This window comes from Coturnix japonica, chromosome 3 (genome assembly GCF_001577835.2).
Source record: "Coturnix japonica isolate 7356 chromosome 3, Coturnix japonica 2.1, whole genome shotgun sequence".
In the NCBI taxonomy this organism is placed as follows: domain Eukaryota; kingdom Metazoa; phylum Chordata; class Aves; order Galliformes; family Phasianidae; genus Coturnix; species Coturnix japonica.
Window position 1 is genome coordinate 43,506,517 of NC_029518.1, and position 26,203 is coordinate 43,532,719.

At 41.3% G+C, this 26,203-nt stretch overlaps 1 protein-coding gene across 1 annotated transcript in view; it reads left to right on the plus strand.

Moving 5' to 3' along the window:
• PPP1R14C (protein phosphatase 1 regulatory inhibitor subunit 14C) overlaps positions 1 to 26,203 on the plus strand; it is a 52,558-nt gene that overhangs the window by 11,591 nt on the left and 14,764 nt on the right. The window lies entirely within an intron of this gene.

Sequence of the window (26,203 nt, forward strand, 5' to 3'; positions counted from 1 at the left end):
TGTTTAGCAATTTCACATGTTAATGGTTCGTTTAGGGATGCACAAATTAGACAACAATTTCGTAACCAGCATGTTAAGGATTTCTATTATTATTATTATTATTATTATTATTATTATTATTAAATTGAGGTTGTTTTAACAGTTCACTTATGAAAACAGTAAAATACCAGTGTTAGTTCTCAAGAAGGCTAAATGGAGCCTAAGCATTTCCATGGCTGGGTGTCAGTTCCTTCTCTCTGCTTACTGACAGTGCAGCTGCAGAGTGCAGGTTTCTTCATTATCTCAGTGTAGTTGTCTTAGTTTCAGTCAGATTAAACAACAACTATATTGAACAGATTTTTCTTTATTTTTGTATTTTGAACTTATACCTAAATAGAATACTTGATAGTACTGTGTTATTACAGGCAGTTCTTTTTGTGGGAGCAAAGAGGTATTCTGGCATCCTAAAATATTACATCTTCTCATCAATTGATTTTATTTGGCATTGTGATAAAGATGATAGAGAGCTACAGTCATCATAAGAGAGAACTGACTTTTATTGCCAGAATTATGGGCACCATGGGTTGTGGAATTCTCAAAATTCAGAATCTTGTGGTGCTTGGTCTTGTACTTCTTATGATGCTTGTTTTTCATAATTTAGTAGCAATGATGGGAATCTCAGCTAACCTGCTGCTCCTTGAGTTGAGTCTTGCCCTTGTTGAGTCTTGCCCACACCTCCACCTGCTGGTTACGTCCCTGCTTTTACTGCCTGTGGCTGTGGGGTAATCTACCCACTTACAGTGCATACCACAAGGGCCTATCTGCCTTGAGAACTGCTCTGAAATTTAAGTGCTTAAGAGGATGGAGCATTTGGGAACTCTTGGGAACCCTTGTCCTAGAAAGTGAAAACACTGCAATTGTTGATAGGGCTGGGAGAAGATGAAGGTTTTCCCCCTCTTCTTCCACCTATTTCTCCACTGCAGTGTCTGCAAGCATGTCTTTCAATAGGGGAGAGAAAATACTCCTCACTCCCCAAGAGCTTGCTTCTGTACATTTCTGTAGTAAGCAGTGGAAGGATATCTGCTGCCCTTGAGCAAACTGTTGGCTTATGAGGACCAGGAGAAAATAGGAAGCTGAGTGGGCCTGGAGAGGTAAAGGTAAGGAAGAAGTGGTGGAATTAATATAGAAGTCTGTGGCAGACTGCCTGCCTTCTCCATGTTTTTCCATGTTGTTTCTTTCCCTACTGAATAATTCTAGTCCAGGTGTGTGGGTAGCTGTCTGATTGCATAAACTCTGCTGACTTGCTTCTGGCAGTAGGATTATGGTCAGTAAAAGTGTTAATTTGATTAAAATAATAATAATAAAAGTACTTCAGTACCCTGTTTCCTTCTTGTGCCCCTGGGTTCCTGACCCAACTTTTCTTCCTCTTCTTTGTCTTGAAAGACTCAAAGGAATGTTCATGCTGTAGGTGTAGAGGAAGAGGGAGCATCTGAAGCTAGGGATTATTGGAACAATGAGGTTGATGGTAGCTGTGTTTTAAGTTTGCTTCTCTTGTTTTAGAGGTTGCAGTACCAGTAGGTACAGGAATTTTGTATTTTAGGAAAACTTGTTTGAATACAGTTTAAAGCAACAGCAGTATTGGAGAATCTACAATAACAGTGGTAGCAGATGAGAGGGGGAGATAATGTGATCACTCAACAGCTGCTGGCATTTCTGCGATTAAATCAGGATGTCAGTACATCTGTTTTGGGAAGCATGATGTGCCCAATTGATTCTAGGGAATTTGTCCAATGTTTTTGGTAACTTCTTTTGCAGAGGGTCTGAGAGGGTGTCTTCATGGATGCCTGTGCAGTTACCAACTTGCTCTAATCTTACCACTGATGGCTGAAATGGTAACAGTGGCTGATAGGTGCTCAGTAAGATACACTGTTGCTGACATTCCATGGAACAGCAAATGCCAGGTCCAAACGTCTGAGTTACAGGTTGTAGTAAAAACAAAGTAATGGACACTTATGAGCTGATTTTCTGCACTCTTTGCCTGTGAGAGGAATGTTACGAGGCAAATTTTTTAATAGAAGCAATTTTCCACTTGCTGAGCCCAGCTTAACAGTTGTTTAATCATAGTGCTTCAGCTATGGTACAAACAGTTACTGTTAGAATGTAGTGGTCCTTCAATGTTAGTCTCAAAGTGACCTGTTCACTGCCATATTACAGCTTATGCTTTTATTCCAGACTGTCACCATTTTCTCATCCTTTCTACTCTTTTTTTTTTTTTTTTTTTTTAACCTTTATAAGAAGGCAGAACCTGAACTATACTTGCAATTATTTCTACAGTGCTGAACAGTGATGTACTTCTGAAATGCAGTCTGGTTTTCTGTGCCTTGAAAAAGCAGCTTTTTTCCCCCCCCTTCTGATTTTTACAGCTGCAGTGTTAGGTATAAGAGCAGTGAAGCTAGAATGTGTCCAACTATCTTCCTACTGTGGCTTGTCTTTCATGGTGACTCCAATTTGTATGATTCTTTCTTTTAGCAGTCATCTGGGTTTCTGCTTTTCTGATTTGCAAGTGGTCAGTTGCAAAATCAATGTCAAGAAAGTTGCATTAAAAGTTTGTTGGGGAATTTCTTGCCCCAAAAGGCAAAAAGAGGGAAGCCATCTGTACGTTAATGAAGTCTGAATAGCAGCTTGGAAGACTTCAGTTCTGGGTGTTTCTTAAGACTATTGGGTCAAGTGTCAGAAGTTTGGCCTTATGGGTGCAGCTCTAGTTCTGGATGAGGCTTACTGTGTAAGTTAGCCTACATGCCACGGACTGAGAATTTTGAAGGTGTCCATACAGATCCAGTTGTTTCACCAGCGTGGCTGTTTCACCCTGATGGGAGTGCTTGTGTCATGCTACTCATTTACATTTTGTGAAGACTCATTTTTGATGTGCATCTTCCTAACATCCAGTGTACAAACAGACCTGCAAGGATTCATGTAGTTGAGAGAAGAATAATTGGATAGTTTGTATTGTCTTTCTAGCAATGTAAGCTAGTCTTGGCTGCTACTGTGTTGTGTCTTAAAGGAAACTATCAGCAGGCTAATGGCAGCTTTGCAAAGAGAAACTTATTCTAACCTATTGATCTCCTAAGAGATGAGCATTTCCAGTCCTAATGATCCATTTAACTACAAGTATTAAACATGCATCTCAAGAAAAAATATTTGCAGTGCAACAGGAAGATACCTGTTAATGTAACTTCAAGCCTGAACAGTTGAGGATAGTCTAGTAACTTCAAGATAGATTTTAAAACAGGTTAGGTTTAGTGCAACACTTACTGGTAGTATCTTATTTTTCCTGTTTCCCAGGTAAGTATGTACACTGCTTTGATTCTGAAGTGCAGTCTCAAGTGCTCAAAGGATAATGAAAAAAAGTGTTAGAACTAAGAGCTAACTAAGCAGTTCATCCACACTAGAGGTGGCAACAGTCACATTATGACTTGCCTGTTGTCACATGAATACTCCTTGGTGAGATCTGATTGAGGGGTTGTTACCCTTGTTCATCTAGTTTAATTGGAAGAGCACCTCTATTCACTACCTGTAGTTCCACTTTCCAAAACATGGAGCTCTTTACTCTGCCAGAACAAACTTTCTTGTGAATAGTAAACTTCTGCAAGTTGGATGGTAGTCTTGTAGTGCAGAAATGAGGTGTTCAATTGGACATTTGTTCTGTATGCAAGGTAGCCCTGTTTGTAAAACAGCCTGGATGCAGAGCAGGTGGATGGACTAAGCAGGGTTACAAGTCCCAGAGTGCTTGTAAGCAGCGTGGATTGCTGTATGTGCCTAAGCACTTCACTCACATATGCCCGTTGCTAGGACTGCCAGTGTTTTATTTTGATAGCTTTTTTTGTGGCAGTTAACTGAGCGGCTCTTTATGTCCCAGTGAACTGTGGAAACTTGTCTGTTCTTCGGGCGTGTTTTGAGGGGGAAGGGTGGAAGATATTGTGGGAAAGCATCAAATGACTGAAGTTGCTTTAGGGCTCCAATCAAAGGGCTATAATTATCAAAAGGTGGAAGAGCACCAGCCCATGACTAAGCAGCACTTGGGCTTTTGCCTGTAGTTCCAGGGAGGCTGGGAGTGGAGCACCAAGGAGCGTGATGGATTTCTTATGTGAGAGGATGGAGCAATCTGTGAGCCAGAGCTGGCATAATAAGCAGTCTAAGAAGGGCAGAATACTTTTTTTTTTTTTTTTTTTTTTTAAATGGGAAAAAAAGCCATTGCCTTGGCTGCTGTGGAATTGCTTTATTGCTTTGATGTAAAACTTTGGCCTAGTGTTCAAAACAACTCCGTCACCTGAGCCAGATTGCCAGGCTGAACACGTATGTAACAGGCTGTCATGCTGTGCTCACCAAGGGATGAGTAATTGTAAACTGCACCCTTAATTTACCCTTGCTGGTTCCTCTGTATAGATTGAATCTTTTTTGTTGACTGGAAACTCAATCATAGAATCATAGAATGGCCTGGGTTGAAAAGGACCCCAATGGTCATGTAGTTTCAACCCCCCTGCCAACCACCAAACCAGGCTGCCCCATCTAGCCTGGCCTTGAATGCCTGCAGGGATGGGACATCCACAGCCTCCTTGGGCAACCCGTTCCAGTGCATCACCACCCTCTGTGTGAAAAACTTCCTCTTAATATCTAACCGAAATCTCCCCTGTCTCAGTTTAAAACCATTCCCCCTTGCCCTATCACTGTCCACCCTCATAAACAGCTGTTCCCCTTCCTGTTTATATGCTCCTTTCAAATATTGGAAAGCCACAATGACGTCTCCCCAGAGCCCTCTCTTTTCCAAGCTAAACAAGCTCAATGAGATATTATTTTTCCATTAGCTATATCTGAAGTATTTTATGATTTATCACATGAATATTCACTGTTTGAGTTTATAACCTGGGCTGTCTTTAAAAATTAGTTCCCCTTTTTTTTCTATGTATGTATTTTTTGTTTGCTGGTTCATTTGTTAATAACCACAGCGTGGAGTGGAGTAGAAATTATCCTACTTTCCTAACTGTCTTTGCATATGTAGTTATCCAGAGCTGCTTCTGAAACCACAGCAGGAAATGAGTTTTGGCCTGCACAGAAACAGGGTGAAACCAATGTCCCAATTTTTCTAATTAAATACATAATTGTTTCATCCCTTTGGATTGGAAAATCATTTCAGTATTTCAGTTTTGAATATTTTTGTGTTACAAAGCATTCTTTGTCTTGACTTGCCCTTATTCAGCAGTAGTTGCCAAAGGCAATGTATGGAGGATCTTCAGCAGTTTTAAGGCGGTGTACATGTGAGTTCTCCTGGCATAGCTGACCTCCTCTTGCAGCTGTAGGTAATGGGGGTTTTGAACAAAAGAGTATTGGATATGCTTAATTTTAGCAAGTGGCAGCGGTTTTCATACAGTACTTCCTGGATGCTGCTGCTACATTGCAGTGCCCAGGCAATGGCTGCTGCACTCTTTATATTCAACAGATTTTACTCTGTAGAAGTAACAACACGTGCTATGAATGAAAGATTTATTAGGGTCCTAATTCCTGTGCTGAGCACTGTGTGTGCAGAAGTGGGCCCTTCATGCTCAATCTAAGTTACCTGCCTATGCGAGGAATACAGGTACAGTCCTTCTGCAAGTCATCAAGATGGATTGGAGGGGGTTGCTCCATCTTCTGTGTGTTTGGAAGAATTTGAGGATGCCTGATGGGGTAGCTGTTTGGTAGCTTACAGCTATAATGAGAAAGTGAAGTTCTCAAAGAGTATCCACATGTAGCTGCTCAAGAAGCATATAAACATCTTTCTATATTAATAGGAAATAGCCCTCCTCCCCCATTCCTTTATGCTGCCTGTGGGCCAGGAGATAAAAAAACCACCCAAGCTGTCAAAGCCCTCTGTCAGTAGTGAGTCAGACACTTCTTAAGCTGTTGCTCTGACATTGGAGTTCAGTAAAGGAATTTATGAGAGAGGGTGAGGTTGCTACTGTTACTGAAGAAGTTGAAAAATTTAACTACTTACGTGTTCACTTTGGAAACAGCCTGAAATTTGCTGGCTATTGGAATGACTTGAAGGACTGGTGCGATGGAGCACATCATTTCCCCTGTGCTGGCTGGTATCACCCTGTGCCAGCCCGTGCCTCTTCTGGGGAACACTGAGGATGGGCTTGCTACAGCAAAGCTTGCCCTTGGTTGTTGCATATGCATCTTGACAGCATGGAGAGCAGCTTGCCTTTGTTGGAGGAAAAGGTCTTTCCAGAGAATTGGATTCAGGCCAGTTACTGTATGAGAAGCTTCTCATGCTGCTCCCGCATTCTGGCATTTCCATTCTCCCTGACCAACTCATGGAGAATCATTAGTGTTTCTTTAGCATTTAAGCATGCCAGACTCTGCGCCCAAACTTTTAATTTGAAATAGGGTATTCTATTATTAGCTGTAGCCTGAAGCGGTTTTCAAAATCCACCTGTCACTTTAATTATGCTGACTCTTTCCTTGTTTGGTTGGGTTTTTTTTGTGTGTGTGTTCTCCCCCCCCCCCCCCCCACTTGTTCATTGATAAGAAAAAATATTAGGGAAATGTGCATTGCTTGCAGCTTGTGGCTAATGTGGCACGCTAACATTTTAGGATGCATAAAAAAGGCAAACGTGAGTTTTAAAGAGATCTGACCATGTAGATTGGACACAGAGAGATTGTGTATAATTGTGCTTCATGGAAAGTTCTCTTTCTATTTACTTGGGAAATAAAGAGATATTTGGGCTACCTGAACACTGGCTGTCCATTAGCAGTTTATTGAAGATCCAGTTCCACTGTGGAAAATCTCCTGAGCCAGTGGTGCATGATGCTTAAAAGCTGAGCAGGAGAAGAGTATTTTTATGGGCATCAATATTTTTTTCAAGCTAAAAACAAGTTGCTGAACCCATAAACACAAATTCTGAAAACTGTTTCTCAGTCTAGTACCAATTTGGACTGTTACTAGAAGAGGATGATTTTATTTTAGGGGCATTGAGTGTATTTGTTTCCATTATTAAGCTAAAATGGCAGGCTACCAGAGCTTGACAGAAAACCCATGTGTGTGCACATGCGTATGTGACCTCTGCCATACTGACTTACAGAACACCGGTTTGAAATTGGCTGTGATGATAATTCTGCAATTCAGCTGCCTATCTGCAGAAAACTTAAGAGATTGTGAGAACCTTTGCTGAAGGGAAGATGGCAGAGAAACCATTCTGGTAAGCAGCTGTACCTCTTGCAATGGATGGGCTTATTTTTGGGTGCCCAGGAATCAAGAGATGACTCACAGGAAGCCCACATTTCTTTAGCTCTGTTGCCTCTTGTATGTTAATATTTCTACTCTTTGTAAGGACAGACATGAGGAATCTATTCAGAAGTGTAGTACATAGCCCAGTTTTGAGTAGCTCCTCTGGTGGTCTCTGACAGACTAAAACATAAATCTGCTACATTGAGATCTTGCTTATGTTCCATTTCACTGGCAAAGAGGGTAATTTCTCTTGTGTGCCACTGTTCGGAAAAAAAAAGAATAAATTGAGCCACCCCAAAGAACCTGCAAAGCCCAGTGGTCTTATACGGTGCCTTGAGAGCTTGATGAACACTCTTGTTCCATCTACAAGAAGTAGATAAAAGTCAGCTACTTTAGAAAGCATTGGATTTAGCTAGTGCTGAAAACTCTTGGCAACTCAACTCTTTTACAGCTGGAAAAATTAGAAATACAGGAGAGGAGCAATGAAGAGCTTCCTTTCTTATCTTTCTTTCCCAGAGAAGTAAAGGGAGTGCCTAGCTTTGATCTCTCTCCCTTCCTTCCACCTGGTTCTGTGTGCTTGTTTGTGCAGTTTCATGTCTGAATAGTTGATTTTCCTCTCTGGTGTCCTTGGAATATCTCCTACTCAAGAAAATCTGTAGGTGGGAATGGAAGCGAGCTTGTGAGAATCTCAATGAGCAAAGATTGTAGGAATCTTCCTCAGGAACGTGTTTGCATCCAGGTTGGTCTTTACAAGGGCCTCAAATTTCAGACACTAGACGTTTGTAAGAAGAGTAGTTACTTAAAAATGACGGTTTTACACTGTTTGACACAGTATCACGCTGTGAATTCAGTGTTCCTTTGAATTGGTTGTTCTCTGTTGAACACCTACTGGCACAGGACTGGACTATGTACTTCAATTGTTAATGTGCACAAGAGTGCTTCTGGGTTCTTTTTGATGGCATAACTTCTGTGCCTTGACAGTGAGATCTGACTTAAAGGGGTTTCTGTTCACAGAAAGTATGTGATTAGTTATGGCTAAATGGTCTCTTTCTATAATCATTTTGTCCCTTGGATGGCAATACGATGCTGCAGATATTTGGTTTGTGTGCACATGTTTTGCAGGCCTAACTCATCTGAGGAGGAGCTCTACTGAAAGACTTAATTTCGAATTTGTTGGAGATAATTCCTTATCTGTGCCCTATGGGATAATGATGTTGTGTTTCTTATGCATACTTCACTGCTTTAAAGAGTTTCTGGATTTAAAACAAAAAGTCATGTTTGTTGGGTGGTCAAAGTAGGCAGCTGGTAGTGTCTGTCGTCAGAACTTTTGATTTGTTTCTTTTGAACTGGTAGTGAAAAAAAAGTCTAGTCTTAAAATACAGCATAACAGATGGAAAAACTAAATGATATTCATTGTGATTTGTAGCACGTCTCTTTTGGCTAAGCGGTATGAGCAGTGCCAGTATGAGCCAGTCTTTGAGACAGTCTGTCTGTAGTCTTATGTCCTAATTCAACCTTGATAAAGTTAACCATTGTACCTTGATAAAGACCTGAAGAAGTTCTCCTGCACTAGGGTAGTGCTGTGCTGTGTGCTGCTGTCAGGGTCGTAATTAGTGACAGTGAACTTCAGCTTCTGCTGTAACAGGAGGATAGCGGTCTTCCATGTTTATATATGAAAGACATGGGGGTAAGGTTGATCTGCCCTGAGACAGACATCTATGCTATAATTGCTTGATGTTCCCACTGTTTACTGTAAAGGGAGAGTAGACTTCTAAAGGCAGGTGTGAGAAATCTGTATGTGGTAGAAAAAAATCTGGTGTTGGTAGAAAAACAAAGAAACAAAGCTCATTTTTAAGCTTTTCTTTAAAATGTTGCACAACATGAATCTTTTTGATTAGATGAAGATCTCACTCTGCTTTGAGATAGGTATGATGGTTTACAAGTTAAGTGGCTTAATGTGCATGTGTTCTGCCTGTCCCATGATTAGCCTGTTTGTTTGGAGGTAGGGAAGGTGAAGGAAGGAAAAATTAACCTCCAGCTGCTTCCAGTGGAAGGAAACGCACAGGAGTGAGTGTTTGAGATTTGAATTCAGGTAGATTGCTTGAATGATTTCTTGAAAGTCTGCATGAGGCTATACATTAGCTAGGAGGATGAAACGCGTTCTGTTACAGTCTTACCTGATGCTGCTCAAGCTGGTCTGGATTTTTGCTGTAAATAGGTTGTACTGTCTGAGTTCAAAACATTGAAATGTTGAGCCCATATTGTTTAAATGGAGATAATTTAGAAAAACAAAGTTGATCTGTCTCTTGACTCTTTAATTTCTCTAGCCAGCAGCTCCTGAATGGTGCCAGGAATTGTAAACTTAACATGATTAAAATGAATTTGGTGGCTGTTGTAGAAGCATTTGCAGATGAAGCAACTAATATTAGAACCCCACCATGACGGGAGCTTAGTTATAAACATTATTGAGAGAGAGAAATGGTCCTTCCTGAAAAATGTGGTGGTGAGCTGGTATAGGGTTCACATAGAAGCATTGAGGTGAATTGCTTTAAAGTAGCATGCTAAAGATGAGGTCTGTTTTCGATCCTAAAAAGGTTCTGTGTGGAAAGATTTAAGCAATAACATTTTTCTCATGAAAACCAAGGGTGCTTTCTAGAAGGATGCTTCAATAATTTGCTTTACATGAGCTCAGAGTCAGGGGCACCTGCACACTGGACACCCTGTCAGGACTTGAGGTTTCTAACTTTCCTGAAAAGGGAGACTTAAGGTTACTGTAAATATTAATGATAAAGTGCAGCAAGATGTAACATAAACTGACTTCTAACTAGCTAGACTAGATGCAGTGGAAAAGCAGAATGCACATCTTGTGCTCAGCCATTATCTGACCAATGTGCAGTGCACATTACCTGATCTCTTTATGGCCCTGGGAGCAAAATGTACTGGTATTCTGATAGTGTCATACCCTGTGTAGGTGGGACTGAAGTCTGCTGATGTAGATACATGAGCTTCTGAGTGGTCAAAGTTTGCATAAAATATAATTTAAAAGCCCTTCACTTTCATCTGTGCTAAGCAAACAGTAATTATTTGGTTGGCTCTGTTTGAAGCGTTGATCTTTTGTACTGGAGACTAAAAAAGTTAGTTGCTCTGAGACTCCTGATGAAGAAAGAAGTTAGGCTGCTTTTATTCGAGAAAGCAGAACTTCCCATTATTTCAGGTCATCCGCACTGCATCTTGCTTGGGCACTATAGGAGTACCATTCTCCTTGATTTGATGCTTTGTATCAGGGCAGCTCTGTGGAGCCTCAAAGCTGTGGATGTGCTGTGTTTTGCTGGTTGAGTTTGTTGCAGCTGGGATTAGGGCTGTCATCACAACACTTTGCTCTGAACCTGCAGGATGCTTTATTGCCTCGGGTGAAAAGCAGGAGCTGAACTGTTGTAGCACCTGAAGGCCTTGAAGGAAAGTCTGCTGTCATGGGAAGTGCTGGGGAGGAACAGGCTTGTTTCTATCAAAGTGTGAATGCTTGTCTGAAGCAGCCTCAGAACAAGGTCTCTACATGAATGGATTTAGGTTAGCAGGCAGAGAGAGGACTGCAGCAGGAACAGATGGGTTTTAGCTGAGCAAAGTGAGGTGTAGCGGGTGCGCTCTGCCAGATCCCTTCTACTCACGCCCGACAAAAGCTGCTGCTGTTGCTGAACCAGGCTTCCACTCCACTTGGTTATTTTTTAAGAGCATCTGCTGGGAGGATCAGAGTACTATCTGGATGTAAATAAGAGGTGAAGTGTCTGGGTTTGTTTCAGGCTTTAAGTGTGACAACGACTTTTTTTGGTGAAGAACAGAAGGTATTTTGAACTTGGTATTGTTAACCTGTTCATCCTTATAAGTAGGGCTCATGCCGTGTTGGTCTCCGTGTTTGAAATTCAATGGCAAAGGAACTAATGTTTGATTTTAATCCTAGCACTCCAAACTTAAGTGCCATGCTTACATATTATTTTTTTAAGATGCAAAACAGCTGATTTCACACATCAGTGGTTTCTCAGTGTACTGCAGATGGTTCTGGCCATTCTTGCATTTTTGTGCACATAATGAATTTGAGCATCTTTTAGGATGGAGCCTGGGGAGCTCTAATCCTGGGAAAAGTTATTAGTTTAATCTTTATTCCTTTGATGCCAGCATTTCTAGGATGAGTAGCTAAACTGAGATTGCTGAGACTTAGCTTAAAATTTTTGGAACTATCAGAGAGCTGTTTTGTGTCTCTTTATAATAGCTGGCCCTGACAGTTTAACAGAGCTTATTGACCATCTGCTTTGTCTAGTTTGCCACATGGCAGAATACAACTAAGCCAAAATACTGCCTGCAGAGTGTATTAATTAAATGACTTGCTTGTGAACACTATCAGGACACTAAATGTATTGATATTTTATATTTAACGTGAAGAGCTTTATTCTTCCCTTTGCTGTAGTCGCTGAGTATGAAGCCAAAGAGCGTAAGGTAAATGGGAAGAAAGGAGGTGTTGGACTGCACACTGGAGTCCCCGTTTCCTCCTCACCTGCTGTCTTCTGTTACCCAGTCCCAACAGATGGGACCTGGAGTATATTGGAGTCTTGTTCCCTGCTGCTCCTTCTGACTGCTGCTCCTTGCCTCTCACAAAGCTGGCAAAAGCAACAGCTGTTCCATAATTTCTGTGTTTGAAGGAAGAAACATAACAAGGGGGGGAGGGAGGGAGAGGAGGACTGAAAGACTTGTCATCTTGCCTGCAGGACTGGGGAGAAATGTTGTCCTTGTTTCTTTTTCAAGAGCCTGTATCTCTCCTGAGAACAGATTTCATGTTCCTTAGTGCTCATGTTTGCAGGAAATTCGGTGTGCCTTTTTCTGAGGTGAAAGCAGAAGTCTGGAGCTTTAAACAAATCACTTTGGTTATGTCCGCATATCTCTAGCTGGAGGAACCTGACTCTGGGCTGTATGTTAGTGTAACTAGTTCTGCTCCAAGGCACAACTGCATGGGAAAGCAGCTCTTGAATCCAGAGACATATAACATCTTCTCCAAAACAGTTGTGGCAAGATTTTGGCAATATCCGACAGCTGTCTGTGTGATCAAGGGACATGGTGTGGGTGCATCTCTGCAGCAAGAAGCTGAAGCCTGTCTAGCTTGTTATAATGAGCAGATGGTGTGTTAGTGTGCTTTGTTGTGCTATGGCACGCTGTGCTTCTCCAAGGTCTTGCTACCCATTTTTCCATTGCAGAAATCTGTGTGCAGATTCTTTCTCTTCTGTAACAACAGGTAACTGTTCATTCATCTGTGTATGTAGGCAAATATTTGTAGTCTATTTATAGGCTTAAGAAGGGCTAGTGTGTATATGTGCGTGGACTGTATATAGTGTGATGTTGGATGGCACAACGTGAAACAGTATTGCAGTTCAGAATAACATCAAACTGAATGAAGCTACTGTCTGGCTATATTTTTAATACACATAAGCTGTTGGAAATGCTTTGCATAGTAGGTAAATAACTGTAGGAGAAAGCTGACAGGCTGCTGTGCTGGTTGGAATTCTATCTGAAAAGCTTTGTGTCATAGACAAAGCCCCTGCTACCACCCCCTTGTTTTGGCCTCGGGGAATCTCCATTCCAACCAGAAGCACCCCCCGGGTTGTTTTCTGGGCTGCAGGAGTTGCAGAGGTCTTTGATTTACACTAGAGTGCTTCATACCCTGGATTACTCCAGTGTGTGCTATCCTGCCAGCACAGGGAGCTCTTGGAGATGGGTGACCTCAAATGTGGGTGCAAGTTCTCTGTTCTGGGAAGCAGTGAAGCTTTGGTAATCCCTGTAATTGAGGGTTGCTCTGTAGGGCATTTAAGGGCTACTTGTGAAATTTCCACTTCTCTTTAAGTCATCATCTCCTCCCCAACTATTTTATATTTTTCTAAAGTGCTGTGTTAATTAACATATTTAGGAGTAGACTTATTCTTTTATTAACTCAAATTTGAGCATTATAGCACTTCTGCTATGGAATCATCCCAGTAAGGAAGGGCTGGGGTTGATGGAGCTGTTTAAAAATAGTCCTTGCCTAGAGCTGTACTGCAGTCACAGGAAACAGTCTAAGTGATTGTTTTCTTTAGCATGTCTACAAGGGTTGTACTACTAAAAGGAAAAAATATGTTTGTCTGTGTTTGTCCTTCAGCACCCTGTTGGGCATCTTTCTCTTCAGCTCAGCCCAACTGCATTTACTTTGGTATTGCCAGTCTATACATTTGTTTAAAGGCCCTCATTGGCCTTGGACTTGCTCTGTTTGTCTTGCATCATGTTTCAGCCACTGTGGTTTGCATGGGATAGCAGCTGTTGCATGAGCATCTGGAATTTTTACAGTTGTGCTGGAAAATGTTGCTTGTTTGTGCATCTGAGAAGCACAAGGGACACCACCTCAGTGCTCCGGCAGCATTCTGTTCTGGGTTCTCTAACTGTGTTGTGATTACATACCCTGCCACAAGTCTTCATTATCCAGCATGAAAAGGTCTACCACATGTTTGCTGCAGGCAAGATAGCCTGTCCTGGAAGATGATGGGCTCTTTAACATTTAAGAAGTAAAGCTGTGAGCAAATTAGATGCTTCAGAATGACTTCATTTTTTTTTACTTTGATACCAAGCCAAAGCAACAAATATCCTGCCCTATGTTATACTTTTCTCTTTCAGTATGCCTAAATGACTCTTAAGGCTATGGTTATGGAACCACAAAGCCTTCATTCCTTAGAGAAAGACAGAAAGGAAGCAAGCAAGCAAGAAAAAAGATATCCTTATCATCCATAACATCTAATTCTTCTGGAATGCCACTGAGAGCAGAAACACACAATTTTATTTAGTCTCTGACCATTTCCAGCATTTCAGAAAACTGGAGCTTGTTGACAAGTTCTGACTTTACATGTTTGTGTTTCTGTGAAAAATGGAGGAAAATATTTTAACATATTAGACGTCACTGGCTTTAAAAAGATACATCTTGAGGTAGGAGCCAGTAGAAGAATGAACTTCTAGGCTGACGGCAGGAAAATGAGAATATAGCTGAAAAAAAATGCATTGTTTAAGGATGGTGAGAGCTGAAACAGGAGGTCATGATGCTGCAGGCTATCTTGGAAGGTAGCGAGGCTTGTATCTGCTCCTAGAACAGTTGTTGCAGATTATCTGCCGACTCTGATGAATTATACTTGCTCAGTTTGCATTTTCAAGATGGCAGAATCCTGCAGTCAAAAACATAACCCTTTCCAAGGTTGGCTGTTCAGAGTACAATTTCTGGAAACACTTAAACTTGCCTTTAAGAAAGTGGATGAGTACTCCTTAGTGTGAATTGTGTTAAAGAAGATGGGAGGAACTGGGACTCAGAAGGGTTTTCTGGATGGTTTTCTTTTATGATCTTTGCAATGATCTGCTCTCTTGAGTCAGTACTTAGCTCCTAAGGAAGTGCTCCTGATGTAGAAATACAGTGTCTCCTCACAAGTTGTTTTTCAGAAACTTGCTAAAGAGTGAATGTGTATAGTTGAAATAAAATGAATAGTCAGACTTCCTAGAGCTTTGAAATGGAGATATTTTATACTAAAGCTTCATTTCCTTTCAAACTTGCTATATTTGGATGTAATGACAGATTTTTGGAGAGACAACTGGGCTAAGACATACTGGCAATTAGACTTTAATTAAAATTGGATGAGATGACATAAAGGACCAGTAGGCAGATATGTCAAATAGTGAAATGGTTCTTTTGAAAGTGTGAAGGAGGGGTGGTGCTCTAAGACAGAAATCTCAGTTAACAAACCAGCTGGGAAAACAACACTTCTCTGCAAGAAAGTGACCTGAATGCTTCCATTGAAAATCTCCATTTTGAAGGGAGTTAATACACCCCTTTCAGTCAGTGTGGCAGAGGGTATAGTATGAACTTTGTTCACTTTTCACCTTTCAGTGCTTGGTTGCTTTTCCTCTTTTTTTTTCATATCAGATTTTCAAAAGGAACTTTTATTAAGGTGTCAGGTGAGAGAGAAAGTGAGTTTTCCTGCCATGCTTCTTACTGTCTTGTGTTCTTTCTGTAGAGAAATGTCTTTTTCTGACTTAGCAGCTGCATCTCCTTTGGCTTTTCCTTGTAGACTAGGCAAAGAATTCCCAGCCAGCAGAGGAAAGCACAATTGAGGAACTCTGCCTATTCAATAGAAGTTGCTGTGTTTCTGTTGTACTGGGCAGCTGCTCCAGTGACATAGTTAAAATATCTGATTTTAAAGGGCTATCGTGTTTTTTCAGAAGTTATGGTGAAATAAGATGGAATAATGGTCTGTATCTGAGTCTCAGCATCCATTTCCAGGATGAAACAATGTGAGTGACCCATGAGGCCGTGAGCCAAGCAAGGTCTGCCAAACCTTGTCCAGCTTCAGATTCCTATAAGCTGTTCTGTTCCAAATCAGAACCTATTTTGGTTTCTCTCCGTTGGATGTTTGTGGCAGGAGATCTGAGCAAATGCTTCCTAAACAGCTGCTCATACAAGAACTACTGTGTATGGGCAGACCAGAGTCAACACTGCAACTGTGTGACCCCTGACTAGAGTTTCAGTCACCCATTCAAGGAACAGATAAATGCCAAACTAAAAATAGCCAGTCCACGGCCCAGGGTGTTTTCAGTCACCTACATAATAGACTCTTTTGAGAGCTTGTTCTTAAAACACAGGATACCAAGAAGTTCATTTGCTGAGGAAAAACAAACCTATGTAGTCTATGTATGTATTTTTTTCCTTTTACAAAAGCCCCTTATGCAGCTAATTAGAGGAAATGTTAGCCCTGTTGATTCTCTGCAGACTGCTTCCTTAGCTCTCTTATGGTTTAAAAAAAAGGAAATAAAAAAAAGCTGAGAGGAGGGGATATCTTCTAAACAGAATAGGATGGAGGAAAAGTGAAAGGTTCTGTTATTTTTCTTGGCTGCCGTGCCTGCAAAAGCTTCCAGTGCTGTTTATGGAGTTGCATCAGCACACATGGGGCTACCGCCCTGCAGCCGATGGGAGAATGCAGCAATGAAATGTGGCAGCTGGTCCACGCTGGCTATGAGGGCATATGGGTAAAAAGGCACAGCTTTCTGAAGGAGAACAGAGAGTCTTCTTTCCAGTGAAAGAAGCTTGACAGGTGTGCTGGTGACTAACAGTAGGCAGTGTGTCTGCTGGGCAAGACCAGCCTCAGCTGAAGTGCAATAAAACTGAAGTTTACCTCTCTTAACAAGTTATTCTTTAAAAAGCAGATCTGTGGCCCTGCTAGCAATCACAATAGAGATCTGGGGCAGATCAAGGTTCCTTCTTCAGACAAGGTTTAAGAGTGTTTGAGTAAGGTCTCCACAATATTCTCCCTTATATGAGAGAATGTGAATCAAACTAGATGACCTTTAAGAGTCCCTTCCAAATCAAATGATTCTATGATGCCAACATAGAAAAGTGTCTGACAGTAGCTGTCACACTGATGCAAAAGCAAGCAGTGAATGTTAGCCTTTTATGATTAGAAAGAGTCCCTGCCTCACAAACTCTGACCTCCATTTGAAAATCCCATTGCTGTCACTCTTGGGTATAGGTAAACCTACATTAAGATGACTTGAAGAACGCTATTGCTTTATCTATTCTCTATCACCACTACTACACTGACGCCTTCAAATAATTATGCCAAGAATTTTTCAACTACTCTCTATTGTATGCTACAAGAGGTAGCATGTTTTATTCCAGATCTTGTGTTGGCATAACTGTGCATTACTGGGGGCATCAGATGTGACACACAGCATCTGCTGGTGGTGTGTTGGAGTGCAGTGCACAGAATGCACTGCACACAGTGTTGCTCCGCTTCTGAAAACCTTTAGTTGCACAGCTTCTATATTTTGAATTCTCCTTTGAAACTGGCCCTTCTTCCCTCTCCCTGAGTAATTGCAGTGAATGGTTTGACAGTACTAGCACTTGTCTGTCCTGCTTCAGCTTAACCTTCCCTTTCCCTGTACCAGCTGACTTTTGACACAGGCTGGGAGTCTGGCAGCCATCTTACTTCTTCCCCACCTATTATAATAGGGTAAAATGTTACGGGTGCTAACTGTGTTCTGTTGTAGCTTAAATGTAATTTAAATGTAGCTTTGAGGCAGCCTATAGCCTAGATAAGGACTTTCTCCAGAGGAAACTGTGATGCATTCCCATGGTCTTTCTCTGTAGCCTTTTAATTGGAAAAGAAAAAAAAGGGGGGAGGCAACGCTGGGAAGGCATCTGTGAAGGCAGCAGCTGTTACTGAGTGTGGTGTCAGTGCAAGAGGGGTTGTTTTCTGGGGGAGGGTGTAGATATTCAGAGATGTATGAGGGTGAGAGGCCATGCTCTGGATGTGGAGCAATCCACATCCTCTTTCACAAAGGCTTGCCCATAAAGGGAGCTTTCATCACAATTGCATTGAGTGATGCTACTATTATCTCTGCCTGTAACTCTGATCCCTCCATGCTGACAGGGGCATGGCAACTGAAGTAAGGGAACAACTGAGTTGCTTCTTTTTGCATCATTGAAACACCAGAATTGTGGTGGTGCTATTTTGGTATATGCGTGCACTGTTTTATAATGAAAATGCAGGCTGTGTGGTATTGCTTTTGAGGGGATGGCTCTTTGACTAGAATTGCCAATTGAAATAGAATCTGTCCAGTTTGTCAGCTCTGCAGTCACTCGAGACCTGGGTGGAGAGGACAATCTGTGGCAGTGCTAGCTCAAAACAAACAGCTACAGTTGGCAGTGGCTGAGGGAAGGGAGAGAGCCAGTTTGGATAATGATTCGGAAGAACTTAGCTTGAGTGGGTGTTCCTCCCCTGCTTAATGAAAATATCAGCTGCCATTAATTACTTTAATGAGGTTCACAACTAACATTTTAAATGTTTTCTAAATTCTGTGTAGCCATTGCCTTGTTAGTGTAACTTTCATTTGGATTTCAATTCTGAAGCTACAGCTGTACCTAACTCTTGATGTATATGTGGGCATTAAGATCCCCCTACTGCTTGAGTGAATTTGATTTCCACCTTGTTTGTTCTTTATAACTATAAGTAAGAAAGTTTGAGCCATTCCTGGCTATTAATAAGTAACACTAATATATGGGATGTGTGTGCCAGGATTGTATCTTTACGTACCTCCCACCTCTGAAAACTGAACCCTAAAACTGATGACCCTCATGGTTTATCCTTTCCAAGCAGCTTGCAGAAGAATATCTGATGATGTGTTCTGCTGTCAGATAATGTAACTCAGCCTGTTGTATGACTGCATCCTTTCACATTTTAGAAATTCTGAATGCAGAAAGACTGTGTTTTCCCCACAGTGGTAAACATAGTGTCCCCAAGGTTGGCAGTCTTGACCATCATCTAGTTGTGACAGCCTGAAACCACTTTCCAAAGTCAGCAATTTTTCTTCTGAAGTACATCTCTAAATTTGTCATTGACAAGGCTGGTTAAATCCCATCTTGAGGTCTTTCTTGCCATTGAGGGACATACTGCTCAAACCAGTATACCTGTTTATGTATACCTGCTTAACAGGAATTGGTGGTGGATATGGAGGAGTCCAAGCTACTTAGAGTCTGTCCATGTACTTCTTCAGTTCCATGTCTGTACCCCTCTGCAGCTCTCAGTTAACTTTACACCATTTCATATTCTTTGAAAAAGAATCAGTGATCCCAAATATTCAAAACCAGTAAGAGTCTTGGCCATTAGCAAGTCATTCCCACAGGGTCCTTCTCCTCTGTCAGGTCTTTTTGTTTTTGTCATATGAGAACAAGTACATAAGAGAGAACTGAACACCAGAACACTTTCAAATTACTGACATGAAGTGTGAAGAAAAACCTTTCTCACCCCTGCTCTTATCTTCATTCTAGCTCCATTAACATTTGTCCTCTAGTTTGTTCATCTAGAGGAGTGCACTAGACCAACAGGTTACTGTCACTGTCAATATTTTTGCAACCCTATGCATCTCTTTGATTAATTTGCAGATGACAATGCTGTGAAAGCTTTGCAATCGGGAATAATGAATGAATTGTGGCCCTAAAGCTACAGAAGGAGCTTCAGTCTTAATTGTTTTCCTTCTTGCTGGGTGGTCAAGAGTGAGTTCCTGTTCTTTGAAACTTCAGCTCACAGGACTCACATTTTCATGAATCATGTATAGATCAGTTTCTTAAAAGAATATGTATGGACATGCCAATATATTGACGGTATGCTTTATAAAAAGAAGTATGAGCCTAGCTTACTGGAAAATGCAAAGGGATCTTGTCAATCTTATATCAGTAACCCAGTAAGTATTGTCCTTCCAGACTTTACTGACCTAATTTAGATAAGGCTATTTCTGCAAATCTGCCTCAATATTTTGATGGAGATGTACTATGTGGGTAGATTTGCTCACAGTAGGAGAAGAGGAGGGAGAAGGGAGGATTACTAACTACTCTGTATCAGTGAAGGCTGACTAAGAGTTAGGACAAACATGCTCATCCAATCTTTCAAGGAGCATTGTGGTATCCTTTTTAACATGTAATCTCATGCTTTTTCTCATGTTGTGTCTCTGATCAGGAGCAATAAGCATCTAAGCTGCATGCTGACAAGGAACTGTGATGTTGTTAGGATGTACTTTAGATGTGAGAGTCTGGGAGTGCTTCTTCCTTGATTTTGGATATGAATCTCTAAGTGACCTCTCTGGGAGTTCCTTGGGTTAAGGTGTGCTCTTCCTAAAATAAGCTTCAGGCTATTTACTGGCTTATCTACTAAACAACATAGTGTTAGTTGGCAGATGCAGACAGGCTTTAGCTAGGACTTTATTCTCTGAGCCAGCTGGATGTGAGTGAGCTTTGGTCTAGAAGTCTGATTTCCATATTAATATACTATGATACCTGAATGTAAACACTCTGCCAACAGGATTTATTCTCATGGTCCTAAAAGCCGTTCTCATGCAGCTGTAGTTTTCAGACCATGCAGTTTGTGCACACAAGGCAGAGCAAACACAGGTCAAGCTGTACCAGCCTGTGCAGACAATGCCATTGTGCCTGTCTGTCCATCCTTCTCATCTAGCATCCTTCTCATATTCTTGCCCTGCAGCTTAGTGTTACATCCTCTTTATTGTTAGGCACTAATGGTTTTTAGGTAAGCTCCCTCTCTCCTTCACAGCAATGTGTGTATTCCACTTCCTCGTAGAACCTTATGAACATTGCTTTTGGCATTACTCTTGATTTAACACCTGGAAAACACACTTTTTAAATGTCAGACTTGTCCAAATCAAAATAATCTGTGGTGAAGAGGTTCACAGTATGTGCCTGCCTAGGCTGGAATATCTTGGAAGAATTTTTAGATAATAACTGTTATTTAAGGTATTAACAGAATCATAGAATATACTGAGTTTGAAGAGATCCACATGGATGATTGAGTCTGCTCAATCATGGTACCCAGTGCTGGAGGTGAGGCTGCACAGCTTGGTGCAAGAATGGGACAGCCCCTCCCCTAGACGGTGGCATTGCTGGGCCTGCTGCACCACAGGTGTGGCTGGCCCTTGCTGGCTCATGTTAAGACTGAAATAAGGAAAGAAAAAAAGAAGAACAGTGTTTTTCCACAGTATAGGAGAACTTTCAACAGCTCAGTTGAAACTCTAGCATGTCTTGGAAATATGGGAAAGATTAGACTTGTGTTGTGTCAAGAGATGCCTGCAACCAGTTTCTAAAAGTGTTCTCAGTTTAATCAGTTATCTCCCCTTCTTTTTCACAGACGTTTGTCCTGTGCCTTAACTTGTTGAATTTTGGCAGTAAGCCGCAAAGATTGTCTAATGTGAACAAGCTTTCCATGTAGGGAGCTGGGCTGGGCTCCTAGCAGTTTTTGTTGGCAGAAATCCCTGGTCTCAGTGCCTGGGAGCAGGGAGTTGCTCCGTTCTCTGTATCCAGCAGTCCCTTCTCTGACCCTCAGCTAGAGGGAGAAGGAAGGACATAAAAGCAGCATCCCAAGTCACAAAAGCAGAGGAGGAACCTAACTATGGGAATAAAAAAAGAGATCTAAATATTTGAGAACAGAACCGGAGGAAAATAGGTAACAGGGGCAAAAGCTGGCTGCTGTTCTCCAACCTGAGAGCTGGTTGTAGGTCTCAAGAGTTTTCCATGCTCTGCCAGCAACTTCCTGGGCCCTTCTTTGTAAAGTCTTACCTCCCTCTAGTGGTGGGTCTGCAAGGCTGTGGGCACAGCCCCCTCATGCTCGATTTGCTAGCACGGGTAGGTCAGATCCAGGCCATACAGATAAACTATTGTGTCTCTAGCTTGCATCCAGCCATTCATATCGTATTATGTAGATAAAAGATATGTTTTATGTTCCTGTGAGATATTGCACGACCTGCTTAAGATGTATTGTTGCGAAGTGGGCATTCAGTGTTCCTCTCCTTGGTCTTTTACCTGGTCCACAAGGTCATGCTTGAAGACAGGCTCATCACACGATATTTCTCTAAATAGGAACAATTCCACAGGTAAGTTATGATTATTCAGAAACTGTAGGATCCATATCTGTAAATGAGCAGGCAAATCTTGTAAATTTACCTTTAATAATTTCTCAGTATGTTTAATTAGTGCACAAGGGTGATGAATAAAGGTAGACCTTGTGTTTGTGGAAGAGGCAGTTGCTCTGGTTAGAGCAGCTATGAAAAAAAGCATATGATCACTTGATTGTATGACTGGTTCTTGTTTCTATTTTGTGTCCTAAGCTCTGACATTTCTAAACCTCTTTCGGTCCTTAACATCCCTTACTAATCTTCCACTCCTCACACCAATCAGAGGACATTAGCAGCCTTTTTGTGTTGCAAACCATTTCATTTCTGTTGTTGGGTTGTTTTTTGATATATATATATTTAAATTATTATTCTCTATTTAACCAAGATTAGCTCTAAGTCCAAAATAGCTTTCTTTGATTACATATTAGCATTTTTTGATGACTTAAGCTATTGTTTTTGTTAATGGTTTTATCTATTTTTGTCCAATTCTTAAGTTCCTGAAGACAACTGAATACTTTGAAACAAGGGGTGCTTGAGGTTTTCCATTGTGTTCCGCACACATGACTATGGGACAGCATTGTTTCACCTGCACTAAGTGCAGACTGGCCATAAACCCACTAGATTATGTATGCAATTGATAACTGCCAGTCCTGACAACTTAGAGCATTTTTATTCTCCTGTTGTGTAAACTCGCACCTTGCACTGGGGCAGTGCCATCCATATCCGCAGATGAACTAGCTTAGGGCTAACTGTATTAGATATCCTAAAAAAGAATAGTAGTTAGAAATCACCTTTCACATAATAAATGGATACCATTAGAATAACTCACCCTGTTTTGCACTTTGGTTTTGATTGTTTAAAACACACTGACTATCTTTCAGGTCTCTGAAAGAAATCCTTGCTATATATTCTCTGAAAATTTCAGACATGTGGTCTCTGTCCACTTTTCCTTCATCTTCCTCTTACCATCTTTTCTACACAGGTTGCTTCCAAATTCACTGTACAGATGGTTGCTCCAGCTTTCTGGATGAGCTTTTCTTGCTGTACACACATTCTCTTTTCTCTCCCAAGCTTAAACACAAAAGTAAAAAGTAAACAGACCTGTTCTATTTTTTTTTTCCCAACAATGCAGATGATAGGATGGCATAGAATGAATGGATCATGAGGATGTAGAACAGTAGACTAGTTTGAGAGTTGAGTTTAAAGTGGAAAGTTTAACTACTTAGCTACTATTGCCCCTTACATTTTAAAGCCTTAGCTAAATATTCAGTGCTGGTAATGCTTTCAGACTTGCTCTTGCTGTGACACGTGTGCCACTCTCAGGGTGGGTAGGCTGGAGTGCAGGTATTCAGATATGTCTGCAAAATACAGCTTTACAGTTTAAACTGCTACAGAAGGTGGTTTGGGAAGTTGTCACACTTCTTTGCTGGCCTCACTGAAGAGTGCTCACCTGTTCTTGTTCCATCCTCTGTTTGGGGCAGCAAGAAACCCTGCCAGAGGCTAAATGGCAAACAGTTGGATAGTTTATAATGTCTTGCACTTCCACAGCTGTTTACTAATTAATGCATGTCTGTGCCCCAAGGTCTTTTGCCCAGTAGCCTGCAAAGAGTTCATGCAATTTAAGTGACCACGAGTCTCTCTTCCAATACAAGGTTGAAACTGAGCTGCATTAAAAGCACAGAATTTAACTTTGGTTATATTTTTGGACTTCTGAATATTCAAATGGAGTCAGTTCATGTTTTGCCAACATTGTTAATGGTGTGGAGAGTGTTCTTAAAAAGAGAATATCCACCCCCTCTCTCCTCCAGCTGTTTCAAATAGTGAATGTTTGCACACCCTGTCCCCACAGCTTTTTTGTTTTAGCTTTTCTGGGGTCTGCCCCCCATCAGCATTATTCTTGTGTTTTTTTTTTTTCCATCATTTGCTGTTTGCAACACCTTGTTTCTCTCTCACTGGAGCAGACGATGGGAGTGCTGGGATTTCCTTACACAGCCTCATGGTGCTAACAAGAACCCTTCAGGTGTGCAGACCCCTTTTAGGCTAGCCCAAACAATTTAGATTTAACTGCTTAACCATAGTAGGATCAATCATACTTATCTCACCAGTGAAATCAAGCAAACAGAAGGCGCAACCGTTTCTTCCTTCTGTCATTACAGCTGTTGTGGAGTGCTCAGCTCCTGAGCTATGCACATTTTTTCCATGCTTGCCAAGAAGCTGAGATCATGCACGCACAATGTTTCAGGAGGACAAAAAGAAGGCTTTCATGGTGCCCATTTGTTAATTCTGACAAAAACAGGAACCAGAGTTACCTTGTGGGCTTCTCCTCTGCATTTATACATTGTATCAAGGTTCAAATCTGCTGTAAAGTGGTGAAGACCCGTGTAATCTAAAACAGTGTAAGTTAATTGAATGCCAGTATGTCAGGCACAATTATATTCCCTCATTTCTGAAGTATTCCTAAAGCATTTTTCCTTGATGTAGAAGAGCTGTGTTAGCTCTTACACTCAAGCTTCAGTGAATTACTGATACCCAGCTGACATAGCAACAAAAGCTGAGGGTGAGGGCTAACTCAGCAGTGGATGACTGTCATTTCCAGGGGGAGATAATGTCTGGTAACATCACTAAAGATGGTGTTGTAAAATACATCCCCAGAGAGAAAAGGTTCAGATTGGATTCAGTCTTTTTCTGCTGCAAGTATTTTAAAGGTGGGATCAATAAGTCTCCTTGGCATTATCAGTGGACATCTGTAGGAAGGTTCAAGCTACTCCTGCTCTTTGTCTCCTGCAAAGCACTGCTAACCTTGAAGAAGTAGGAGAAGGCTGATTTGAAAAAGGTATGAGTGGAGAGAGAGAGATAGAAACAAGGATGTCTCCCCTGTGATTTATACCAATCAAAACAAGACAGGAGCTTTCATCTTCAGTGGAGTGTGATCACAGTAAAGCTTTATATACTTCTTAGGGGCTTCCCTCTCATTGTTGTCTTTCTGCATCATTTCATTTGGCAGAATGCAACAGGCAAGAGTACAAAATACATTATCTGATAAAATATTCAATGTACCAAACAGCACATCTGTGTGATGATGGGTGTGCAATCTGCATTTATGCAGCTCCATGGGTGTATGTTTTGGTTGGTGTTTACAGCATTAATGCTAAGTCCAGATATCCTATCTTAACAGTATTTGTAATAAGCTGCTTAGGTAAAATGTTCAGGAGGCTTATTTTCTATTTGTTGAATTTCTGGTTCTTAGTGTGATATGTGAATTAGTGTAGAGCTGGGATAGTAAGCTGCTGAAGTAATAAATGCTCCACTGTTGTGGGTTAGTCTTTACACCTTCTACTTCTGAATATGTTTATTGAATATCTTTTAAGTTCGTGAAAGATTCAGATTCTTTCTTTCCTCTTCCCCCCATTGTTTAAATCACTAACAAGTTTATAGCATTAGGTTAGAAACTCCCTTGTTGCTAGAACATCTTACAGTAGCTAGTCATCTCCACAAATACCCACGCTTCCTTTCTGACTAAAATGCATGCTGAAAAGGAAAGAACTTGCTAATTGGACAAAGGACATACTTCATATGTTCTTATTCATTGGATCTAGCAGCCTGTATAACTACATGGTCATGTTCCTGCATGCTTTCCTTCCAATTGGGAACAGGGAACTTAGAGCATCCATTTCTGTCCCTTCTCTTCCCACACTAATGAACTTTGAGCAGCTGACATTTCAGCTGAAACTTCTGATATGGTTGTTCGGCACTTTGGTGATGGTATTTAACTTTAATTAGATTAGCTTGGGCTTATTTGGTGTCTTCCTTGATAATGTTTGGAGTCTTATTCATCCTAAGAGTAATTCTGGTGTTACCTGTGTTCATTGCTATTGGATCTGTTATTTCACAGCCAGTAAAATTGTTTTGAAAATCAGCGGAACTATCACATTTTTGTCAAAATGTTCCTTTAAAGAACTGTAAAGGTGTCTGTGGAGTTCAAGAAAATAGGTGCTACTACAGATAACAGCCTTGTTGCTTCCTCATGACTCAAATCTGCCCAACCCTTTGGATGCTCTCAGGTCCCTGTCTACCTCTGGTAGATGCTGAGGTGATGCAGTGCTGCTGAGCCAATACCTTGGAGGGGTGGGAGAGTACAGACTGGCAGTGCCAGTATGCTGGCTTGGTCAGAGAAGTGTGTCTGCAGCACTGAGGTGTTGATGATGTGGGACTTGGCATGGGTGAGAGGCTGAGAGCAAAGTATTTTGTATGTGCAGTAAGGTGCTGAAGCTATGTTACTTTGCTGCTAACTTTACCAGCTTGAAGTGCCTCTTGTCATTGAAAAATGTGAAAAATGGCTAAGAGAATGTTTGTTCTTGGTGTAACTGCAAAGACGATAAACAGTGATATCTGTAGCCAGTGAATTCTGATTGGGATTCCAGAGCTCAGAGGTCCTTCAAAAGGTGGAGATGGGGACTC